Source organism: Triticum aestivum, chromosome 2B, assembly GCF_018294505.1.
Source record: "Triticum aestivum cultivar Chinese Spring chromosome 2B, IWGSC CS RefSeq v2.1, whole genome shotgun sequence".
Taxonomy (NCBI): domain Eukaryota; kingdom Viridiplantae; phylum Streptophyta; class Magnoliopsida; order Poales; family Poaceae; genus Triticum; species Triticum aestivum.
In genome coordinates, this window is record NC_057798.1 from 234,894,428 (window position 1) to 234,906,666 (window position 12,239).

Genomic DNA, 12,239 nt, shown 5'->3' on the forward strand with positions numbered 1-12,239 from the left:
GTCTCGGGCTTGGGTCCATTCTTTGGCTTCTTCCAGGCAACTGATTTACCAGGCGCGGCAACTCCCTTGCCGTCCTTCTTGAAGTTCTTTTTACCCTTGCCCTTCTTGAAACTAGTGGTCTTATTCACCATCAACACTTGATGTTCCTTTTTGATCTCCACCTCTGCTGATTTCAGCATTGAATATAACTCAGGAATGGACTTCTCCATCCCCTGCATATTGTAGTTCATCACAAATATCTTGTAGCTAGGTGGGAGAGACTGGAGGATCCTGTTAATGACCGAGTCATCTGGGAGATTAACTCCCAACTGAGACAAATGGTTGTGTAACCCGGACATAGTGAGTATATGCTCACTGACAGAACTGTTTTCCTCCATCTTACAACTGTAGAATTTGTCGGAGACTTCATATCTCTCTACCCGGGCATGAGCTTGGAAAACCATTTTCAGCTCTTCGAACATCTCATATGCTCCGTGCTGCTCAAAACGCTTTTGGAGCCCCGGTTCTAAGCTTTAAAGCATGCCGCAGTAAACCAGGGAGTAATCATCACTACGTGACTGCCAAGCGTTCATAACGTCTTGAGTTGTTGGGAAAATGGGTGCTTCACCTAGCGGTGCTTCTAGGACATATGCTTTCTTGGCAGCTATGAGGATGATCCTCAAATTTCGGACCCAGTCTGTATAGTTGCTACCATCGTCTTTCAGCTTGGTTTTCTCTAGGAACGCATTAAAGTTAAGGGCAACATTAGCATGGGCCATTTGATCTACAAGACATATTGCAAAGATTTTTAAACTAAGTTCATGATAATTAAGTTCATCTAATCAAATTATTTAATGAACTCTCACTCAGATAGACATCCCTCTAGTCATGTAAGTGATACATGATCCGAGTCAACTAGGTTGTGTCCGATCATCATGTGAGACGGACTAGTCATCATCGGTGAACATCTTCATGTTGATCGTATCTACAATACGACTCATGTTCAACCTTTCGGTCTCTTGTGTTCCGAGGCCATGTCTGTACATGCTAGGCTCATCAAGTGAACCTAAGTTTTTTGCATGTGTAAATCTGGCTTACACCCGTTGTATGCGAACATTAGAATCTATCACACCCGATCATCACGTGGTGCTTCGAAACAACAAACTTTCGCAACGGTGCACAATCAGGGGGAACACTTTCTTGAAATTTTACCGAGGGATCATCTTATTTAAGCTACCGTCGTTATAAGCAAATAAGATGTAAAAACATGATAAACATCACATGCAATCAAACAGTGACATGATATGGCCAATATCATTTTTCTCCTTTTGATCTCCATCTTCGGGGCACCATGATCATCATCGTCACTGGCATGACACCATGATCTCCATCATCATGATCTCCATCATCATGATCTCCATCATTGTGTCTTCATGGAGTTGTCTCCCCAACTGTTACTTCTACTACTATGGCTAACGGTTAGCAATAAAGTAAAGTAATTACATTGCATTTTCATGACACGCAGGTCATACAATAAATTAAGACAACTCCTATGGCTCCTGCCGGTTGTCATACTCATCGACATGCAAGTCGTGATTCCTACTACAAGAACATGATCAATCTCATACATCACATATATCATTCATCACATCCTTTTGGCCATATCACATCACACGACATATGCTGCAAGAACAAGTTAGACGTCCTTTAATTGTTGTTGCAAGTTTTTACGTGGCTGCTATAGGTTTCTAGCAAGAACGTTTCTTACCTAGGCCAAAACCACAATGTGATAAGCCAATTGCTATTTACCCTTCATAAGGACCCTTTTCATCGAATCCGATCCGATTAAAGTGGGAGAGACAGACACCCGCTAGCCACCTTATGCAACTAGTGCATGTCAGTCGGTGGAACCTGTCTCACGTAAGCGTACGTGTAAGGTCGGTCCAGGCCGCTTCATCCCACGATTCCGCCGAATCAAGATAGGACTAGTAACAGCAAGTAAATTGACAAAATCTACGCCCACAACAACTTGTGTTCTACTCGTGCATAGAAACAACGCATAGACCTAGCTCATGATGCCACTATTGGAGAACGTAGCAGAAATTCAAAATTTTCTACGCATCACCAAGATCAATCTATGAAGATACTAGCAACGAGAGAGAGAGGGGAGCGTATCTTCATACCCTTGAAGATCGTGATGCGGAAGCGTTACAAGAACGCGGTTGGAGGAGTCTTACACGCAACGATTCAGATCGCGATCGATTCCGATCTAAGCGCCGAACAACGGTGCCTCCGCGTTCAACACACGTGTAGCCCAGTGATGTCTCCTGCGCCTTGATCCAGCAAGGAGGAGAGGTTGGGGAAGAAAACTCTAGCAACACCACGGCGGCATGGTGGTGGTGGAGCAGCGTGGTTTCCAGCAGGGCTTCGCCAAGCACTACGAAGGACGAGGATGTGGAGAGGTAGGGCTGCGTCGAGAGAGAAAGAGACTCATGTCTTTGGCAGCCCCCAAAACCCCACTATATATAGGAGGAGGGGAGGTAGTTGCGCCCCCTCTAGGGTTCCCACCCTAGGGGGTGCGGCAGCCCTAGATGGGATTGGAGGGGGCGGCCAAGAGGGAAGAGAGGGGGGCGTGCCCTAGGGTGGGCCTTTAGGCCCATATGCGCCTAGGGTTTCCCCTTCTCCTCCTAGTTGTGCCTTGGGCCTTGGTGGGAGGTGAGGGAGTCCTAGATAAGGGGGTGTCCGGATAGCCGGACTGTGTGCAACGTCTGGACTATTGAAGCGTGAAGATACAAGACTCAAGACTTTGGCCCGTGACCGGATGACTCTCCTTTGCATGGCAGGCAAGCTTGGCGATCTAGATATTATATTTCCTTCCTTGTGACCGACTCCATATAAACCCTAGCCCTCTCCGGTGTCTATATAAATCGGAGAGGTTGGTCCTTAGAAGATCGATCACAATTACAATCATACCATCATAGGCTAGCTCTTAGGGTTTAGCCTCTACAATCTCGTGGTAGATCTACTCTTGTACTACCCATATCATCAATATTAATAAAGCAAGAAGTAGGGTTTTACCTCCATCGAGAGGGCCCGAACCTGGGTAAACATCTGTGTCCCTTGCTTCCTGTTACCATCAGCCTTGACGCACAGATCGGGACCCCCTACCCGAGATCCGCCGGTTTTGACACCGACATTGGTGCTTTCATTGAGAGTTCCTATGTGTCATCGCCGCTAGGCTCGATGGCTCGTCTCGTCATCAAGGATGATATCACCTCGGAGGGAGATCTAGCTGTAGGCCAGACGCTCTGACTCGGCAGCTTTACCATGGCCGCCCCGTCAGCGGTAGCACCGACGATGGCCTCTCGGGTCATCGATCATAACCTTCGTGTCAGTTCGAAACTTGCCGAACAGATGGATCCAATGGAGCTCTCCTACCTTAATGAACTCTTGGATCGCATAGCCGCTCTGGGAGTCGCTACGAACTATGACCGGATTGGGCTTAAATCCGACTGAAGGGACATCAGATCCCCACCGGCCACCCATGAGATAGCGATAGTGGAGGAACCACACGCGGATTGTCCCTCAACTTTGAGGACGAATTATGTTCGGATCACCAAACTCCTTGAGCCGAAAATCTGCTCAGAAGACAACCTGACCCAGGTCCCGGACTTAGAATCGGGCATTAGGCCAAAGAAATTGGGTAGTACTCTGGATTCCGAGTTGTTAAGCTCGGAACCGCCCGCGCCCTTGGGCGTTAGATTGGATCATAATCCGGATTCTGCTAACAACACCTATCTGGACTTAAACTGTCTCTCCTGCATCAGGCAAGAGCCCCAGGAAACGGTACATCATTACTGGGCCAGATTCCTCCTTGCGCTTAACAAGGTCAAGGACTGCCGCGAGGGAACATGGTCTCACTCTTCTGCAAAAACTGCACGGACGAAGGGCTCCTCAATGCTATAAGCCTCCGCGAAATACTACGCTTCGCGGACTTGGCAATCATAGTACAAAAGTACTGTGCAATGGAAAGCGCTTGGAAGACCCAAACGGAATTTTGGGATAGTACTGCTCTCAACAAGACCTTTGTCCCAACTAAACGGGCGAACTCTCGTAAGTCGTCCGATCCAATGCCCAAGAAACCAAAGCCCACCCCAGGGCGGGGATCCGTATAGGAGGAATGGCTCGACGGGCCATGTAAGCTCCACAGTACTCCGGATACAATACCAACTCATAGCCTTAGGGCATGTTGGATACTCTGGCAGGTGACAAAAAGTGGCAAGGATCTTCTTGTAAGCCATAAAGCGGAACAATATCCTGCTAGCGGACACAATACGGTACTAACAGTCTTCGAGACTTTAGCCTCGAACAACAGGCGCAAGCGGGCTCATCGAAGCTCTGCGGAAATTTGCCATGTGGCAAAGATAAACCCCTAGAACAACACTGCTATAACTTTCAATAACCAGTGATGAACCTCGATTCCAGACTGTCCGGGCACCGGCCGCTCTGGTCCTCAGCCCAATCGTGGACGGCTTTCGGCTCACCAAAGTACTCGTGGATGGCGGAAGCGGGTTAAACTTGATCTATGAAGAAACGCTCAACAAAATGGAAATCGATAAAGGCCGCATTGAGCAAAGCAGCACCACCTTCAGGGGAATCATCCCTACTCGGGAAGCGCGGTGCACGGGAAAAGTCACACTTGATGTGGCATTCGGCACCCCGGAGAACTATAGGTCCGAAGAAATCACATTCCAAGTGGCCCCCTTTAGCAGCGGATACCACGCCCTTCTAGGGCGGGACGTGTTTACAAGCTTTCAAGTTGTACCCCATTACGGGTACATGAAGCTTAAAATGCCCGGACCCAACGGAATCATCACTCTAGCTAGTGATCCGGATGTCATACTTCGTGCCGAAAACAAAACCGCAGCACTAGCCCTAGAAGCATTATCTGAAGCCCTAGCAGCCGAAGAGTTAGCAACACTGCGGGCCACCGTGGACAGGGACGACGTGATACTCGACAAGCGACCAAAGTCCACCTCATTTAAACCTGCAGACGAGATAGTCAAATTCCAAGTCCATCCAACGGACCCCATGAAGACAACATCCATCGGGACACGGTTGAGTCCCATGATGGACGCCGCACTGCGAGATTTCTTACGCGAGAATTGGGACATTTTCGCCTGGCACCCTTCAGACATGCCAGGCATCCCATGCCGGCTGGCCGAACACAGCCTCAATATACTAAAGGGATACAAACTGGTCAAACAGACCCTAAGGCAGTTTTCAGAACCCAAACAGCAGGCCATGGGGGAAGAGCTAGCCAAGCTGCTTGAGGCCGGATTCATCAGAGATATTAAACATCCGGATTGGCTAGCAAATTTGGTAATGGTACCAAAAAAGGACAAATCCTGGCGCTTATGTGTCGACTTCAAAGACCTCAACAAGGCTTGTCCCAATGATCCCTTTCCCCTCCCTCGCATCGATCAAATCATCGATGCCACAGCTGGACACGACTCGCTGTGTTTTCTCGACGCATACTCCGGATACCATCAAATAAAGATGACAGAGTCTGACCAAGCTGCAACAGCTTTTATAACGCCATATAGCCCTTTTTGCTTCAACACTATGCCCTTCGGGCTCAAGAATGCCGGCGCAACCTATCAACGCATGATTCAAACATGCCTAGAAAAACAAATCGGCAAAACAATGGAAGCATATGTGGATGACGTGGTCATAAAAACTAGACACGTCGAAACCATAATAGATGACTTGAGGCTTACATTTGATAACCTCCGGACATACGACATCAAGTTGAATCCGGAAAATGCGTTTTCGGTGTCCCCTCGGGGAAGCTGCTGGGCTTCATTGTTTCCAATAGAGGAATCAAAGCGAATCCAGCAAAAATCCGAGCTCTGTCGCAGTTGGCTATACCAACAGACCTCAAGCACATCCAGAAGCTAGCTGGATGTGTGGCCACTTTGAGCCGCTTTATATCTAGGCTAGGAGAAAAGGCATTGCCTCTTTACCGCCTCCTCCGGCGCACCGAACACTTTGTATGGACGGATGCAGCCGCGGCCGGACTCAATGAGATAAAGACCTTATTGGCCAGTAATCCAGTCCTAACAGCACCAAACATCGGCGAACCTATGCTACTATACATAGCTGCAACACATCAAGTGGTAAGCGCAGTGCTCGTCATCGAACAAGAGGTGGACGGATACAAATTCCCGCTTCAAAAGCCGGTTTATTACGTATCCACGGTCCTCACCCCATGCAAATCCCGATACCCACAGTATCAAAAAATAGCATGCGCGGTCTTCATGGCATCCCGGAAGCTAAGACACTACTTTCAAGGGGGTTCGATTACCGCCGCCTCTGAAGTACCACTCAATGACATAATTAATAACCACAACGCCACGGGCCGGATTGCTAAATGGGCTATCGAGCTCCTGTCGTTCGACATAATATACAAACCACGGCGAGCCATTAAGTCGCAAGTACTGGCTGACTTTGTCGCCGAATGGACAGAAGCCGAACTCCCTAAAGAGTATGGCGCGTACTCCAACTGGATCATGCACTTTGACGGCTCCAAAATGCTGGCCGGACTGGGAGCAGGGGTAGTCCTGACGTCTCCCACCGGGGACAAGGTCCAGTAGATCCTACAAATATTATACACAGACTCCAACAATACAGCCGAATATGAGGCCCTGTTGCATGGTCTTCGGATGGCAGTCTCTATGGGCATCCAACGCCTGGAAGTGCGCACGGATTCGAACCTCACAATATCACAAATAAACGGAGACTTTGATGCCAAGGATCCGAAAATGGCGGCCTATCATAATGCCATCCTCAAAATGTCAGCTCGGTTCGAGGGGCTCGAATTCCACCATGTGGCTCGAGAAAATAATCAAGCGGCGGACGTCCTCGCCCGCATCGGTGCCAAACGTGACCCTGTCCCACCTAATATATTCCTGGAAAGGCTGTTCAAGCCATCCATAGTATGGGAAGGGGAGTCCGGCAATACCAGCACGGATCCGAATACACCCCCAGACTCTGAACCATCAGACACAATCGGAGGCTCTGCCACCAAAATAACATCTTCGGCCCACAGAATCATGGTCGTAATCGCCCTATGGACCGAGCCTTTCTTGGCCTACCTAAATAGGCAGGAGCTCCCCGAAGACCAAAATGAAGCACGCTGCATAGTCCGGCATTCTAAAGCTTACAAAGTCCACGAAGGGGAACTCTAAAAGAAAAACGCGACGGGAGTGCTCCAAAGGTGCATCTCCGAAGAGGAAGGGCGGCAACTCCTGGCTGAAATCCATGTCGGACTGGGCGGACACCACACCGCAGCTCGAGCGCTAGTCAGCAAAGCCTTCCGTACAGGCTTCTATTGGCCGACGGCCCGAGCAGACGCACAGAACCTTGTCCAACATTGCGTCGGCTGCCAGCTCTTCGCCAATCAGAGTCATATGCCCCCTACCGCTCTCCAAACGATCCCCATAACTTGGCCCTTCGCGGTCTGGGGGCTGGATATGGTCGGGCCTCTTAAAGGGGGAAGCCATAAGAAAAAATACTTATTGGTCATGGTGGACAAATTCACCAAATGGATAGAAGCCAAACCAGTTAAAACGGCCGAATCCGGACCAGTAATAGACTTCTTATCCGGGGTCGTACACCGATACGGTGTCCCCCACAGCATCATCACTTATAATGGCTCAAATTTCACAGCCGATGAAGTGAAAACTTGGTGCGGCAAAATGGGCATTAAGCTCGACTACGCTTCCGTCTACCACCCTCAAACAAACGGCCAGGTCGAACGGGCAAATGGTCTCATTATGAGCGGCATCAAACCCAGACTAGTGCGATCTTTAACAGAATCGGATACGCACTGGGTAGAGGAGCTCGACTCTGTACTCTGGGGGCTGCGGACCACACCGAATCGAACCACCAGATATACACCATTTTTCATGGTGTACGGCGTGGAAGCATTACTACCCTGCGACATAATACATGATTCGCCACGCATATGCATGTACGAAGAGAAGGAAGCCGAGTTAGATCGGCAGGATAACTTGGATGCCCTGGAGGAGGAGCGCGATGTCACAAAAGCCCGTTCCGCATTCTATCAGCAGCAGGCTCGACGATATCAAAGCAGAGAAGTGCGGGCCAAAACTTACAATATTGGCGAGCTCGTTCTACTCCTACCGGAGATGAAGAAGGACAAACTCAAACCAAAGTGGGAAGGTCCCTTCATCATTGACAAAGTTCTCATCGGAGGAGCGTACCGTCTACATAATGCATCCGATAACAGACTCGAGCCGAACCCATGGAACGCGGCCAGACTCCGGAGATTCTATGCCTAACACCGAACTCAGTGTTCGTCTCCTTACCCCTCCCTTTTAATTATGCTCCACCCCTTTTCTCTCCTTTCTTGACCCTTTTTCTCTGCACACAAAGTATTTAATACAGTGCGGATTCCCGGACCATTCCGGCCGCACTATGTGTGTAAGTTGTACCTGGGAGCTTCCTATCTGGAAGCTAGACATAATTACTCTACACGGCTTTTTGCCCATCGCATATGCGTTCCTTATTCCATATGTGCCTTTTCTTCACCATTATATGCATCGATATGACTTAAGATGTGGCCAAGCTGGGTTGCCTGGCTCTTGTGTTTATGCCCTACGTTCCCACTAATTCAGCTAGGGCATAAGGGGAGCACCTCTGCGATTGTTACTGCCGGTTAAGCCGGATGTGTACCTCAGACTGGGTGAAGCCGAAAGCTAGTTTCCTTAAGAGAATATTCGATCGGTGAACAAAGGATGTATTCGTTGGTTACAACAAAAAAAACCAGAAGCTTTTTATCCTGCGCCATCGCTCGCAGTCCGGACATGTGCATCGACACATGCATACCTAGGGAAAGGAACCCCTAACGGAACTATTCTCCCTGGAAGATGTTTCTTGCTATCCATGCAATATAACATAACTAGTTGGGTACTTGTCTGTTCAAGCACTTATGACCCCTACACCTGGTCTCCACGCATACCCCGGTTTTTGTATAACCGAGCGGGTATTCGGACACACCCCGGACTACAGGATCCGGGGGCTGAAGCGAAAAGGTCCGCCATGACAAATGATTTCAATCCGGCTAGGGGCTACTTATGCCAATTAAATTACACAGTCACTGAGACTGACTATATTCCTCCTCTATACCATCTAACAGGCTATCTAGCCTACAATCCTGCTAAGAATACTTAGCGGCTAATGCTACCTAGTCATATAACAGGCTCACGGGAATTTCTTGCCCATCGGGCCCCACCGGTCCTACTTCGGCCATATGGTTCGGGTCCAGCTTGCTGTAGCGCGTCTTCACCATTGCCTAGGCTTCTCTTGCTCCTTGTCGGCATGCTGATATCTTCCACAGACGGAAGCGCCGTCAGGCTCCTTGAAGCAGGTCCGCAAGCTCGCCCATGCCATTCGGCAGGAGGCTTGATGGCCACAAGGCCTGAGCAATGTCGTGCATCACCTGCCGAGCACGCTCGTGCATCTGCGACAGTTCTTGCAGCAAATCACCTGCAGATGAGGGCATCTCCTCTTCAGGGAGGCCCATTAACATTCCGGCAAGGAAAAATCTTTTCAATAAACTTCCTCACCAAACTATCAAACAGTTCGCTTGAGCTCTTACCATACATGCCGCGTCGAAGCTTTTTGTTCTCCTTCACGGAGTCTGCCAGTTGAGCGCGGACGTCCTTTAATTCCACGTCCAGATGAATATTGGCATCGCGAAGCTTGTTCTTCTCTCGCGTCACCTGCGTAAGGATGCGCTCGCCAGCCTTTAGCTGTCGTTGGATATGCGAGTCGTCACCCACTACGCCCTCCGAATTCACCCCGAGATTGTTTGCAGAATTTACTGTTAGACTAACCGCACCATCCATTTATTAACTGGTACATCTGCGTATAATGGATACAAATATTACCAGAGGGGGCCTTTCGGGATCCCTCTAACTTGGCTACTGCATCAGAAAGCTGGGCCTTGCATGCCTCCAGCTCCCGCGCCAATTGTTCATTCTTGTCCACAAGGACCTATGGATATATTGATCCTTCAAACAGTTGTCCCAACTATTCTAAGTCTCAGGGGCTACTGCTATGCATACTTATCAAAATTTCTTACCCGTATGTCTTTGGTATACCAGTTTGTCGCTTGGGCAAGCCCGCCTCGAGCAGCTCGGACATATGCGTCCATCGAATTGAAGGCATTAAAAGCCTCTTTGGAAAAGATGTTGTTCCGGAGCACGGCTCTCCGGCGCCGGTGATTCATGGCGCTCTCCACTTCGGAGTTTGTGGCCGAACACATATCCGCATCCTCCGTCGGGGAGCTATGCGGTGCTGGCCCCGTGTCCGCCTCCCCCCCGAAGCCGGTTCTGGAACCCGGCTGGTGGAGGCATGATTGGTGGGGTCTCCGGATATAGTCCGGTTATTCCTCTTCCTGCCAGACACAAAGGGAGCTGTCATATTCCAATTCTATAATTGCAGGACAGGTTATTACTTTACCTCTGTAGTGGTGTGTCAGCCCTCACCGCCTTCCTCTTGAGCCTGCCCGATCCGGACGCCCGTGGTTGACGAGTCCCTAGGGGCTCGGCCCCTCGCTCCGACCGTCGTTCCTGCAAATAGAACGACGCCTCAAGTGTAAATTATGATACCTGGGGGGAGTCCTCTTCGGAGGATAGGGTTTTTTAGCTCGGCTTACACACGACACAGGGAGTAGTCCAGGGTAGTCGGCCGTAATGGCCACTAGGGCGCCATCCCAGCTCGCTTGATAAAATACCCCGTTGACAAGCTCCACAATAATGTCCGGATCTACTTTGAGTCCCGGATCTTGGGCCCTACCAGGGTCCTCTGGTTGCGGGGAGGGGCTGAAGACTCCTTCTACGGCCCTCCTCAGTTCCTGCTCAAAAGCATTGATGCAAGTAATCTTAGCAGAAGAACGCTAGAGTAAGTGAAACAGGGAAAAGAATGGCAACTTACCCACTCTGGGGGGTTGTACATGGAGAATTCGTCCCGCGTTTTTATGCGAAGGAATTCCTCCAATTCCCCTTTGTACAAATCGGACAATATCCTTGCCAAAGCGGCAGCGGAGTCCGGACCCTTACAGCGGCAGCGGGTGGCATCGTCTTCCCCGTTGAAATGCCACATGGGCTTCCCCCGATATTGGAGCGGTTGCACTCCCCGCTTTATGCATATCGCCATGACCTCGACTATCGTCCGTCCGGATTTGGCCAGCAACTTTATCCTATTCATCAGGAGGTATATTTCCCTTGTGTCCTCTTCTTGAGGGCCCCGGGGACGCCAGCTTAAATGTGCCCTCGGCGGGGCGTTGCTGAACTTGGGGAGACCTATCCGGACTGGATCCGGAAGGTGGAACGTCATTTATATAGAACCACTCTGAAGGCCAATTTTCTGGTGCCTTCTCAGGAGTGCCGGACAGGTATCCGATCTCGGCGATGCGCCATACTTCGGCCCCGCCCACTTGACATAGGGACTCTCCCTGGGTGCGGGGGACGAGGCAAAACAGCTTCCTCCATAATCCGAAGTGTGGTTCGCAGCCTAAAAACAGCTCGCAAAGGGCGACATACCCCGCTTTGTGCAGAATAGAGGCGGGGGTAAGGTTGTGTAACTGGAGGCCGTAGAACTCCAGGAGCCCGCGAAGAAACGGGTGGATAGGAAACCTGACGCGCCTCAGCAGATGCGGGATGAGGCATATCCGCTCCTCTGGATATGGGTTAGGAGATCCCTCAGCTTGTTCCCCTCCATCATAAGTGGCTATTCCATCCCAGACGGGGACCATGAACGCCGGTGGGAGAAGCCCTTGGGTTTGTAACTTTACCAAACGGCTATGAGGAACTGAGCACTCTCCCCAATCCCCCGACTTAGAGCGAGGAGGGCAAGCAGAAGAGCTACGACGGCCGGCCATGTTGGAATGGTTTTTCGCGGAGCGCTCTAGGATGGTAGCTCGAGGGAGGAGAGTGGGGTTTGGATCTGAGAATCCCTGTCCCTTCAAATAGACGGTTGGCCCGGAGGATCGAGGGTGGCAAATGCAAAAATGCCTCGACTCCTTGCATTCGCTCGACACGTGGAGATGGTCATTACTGAGGCACTGAAGCCGAGGAGCACAACATTGATTGGAGGTCGGACACTATTTGTCGTAACAGGTACTTTGGAGTATTCGGAGAAGGAACCCGCCTTGCAATGCCGAAGACAAT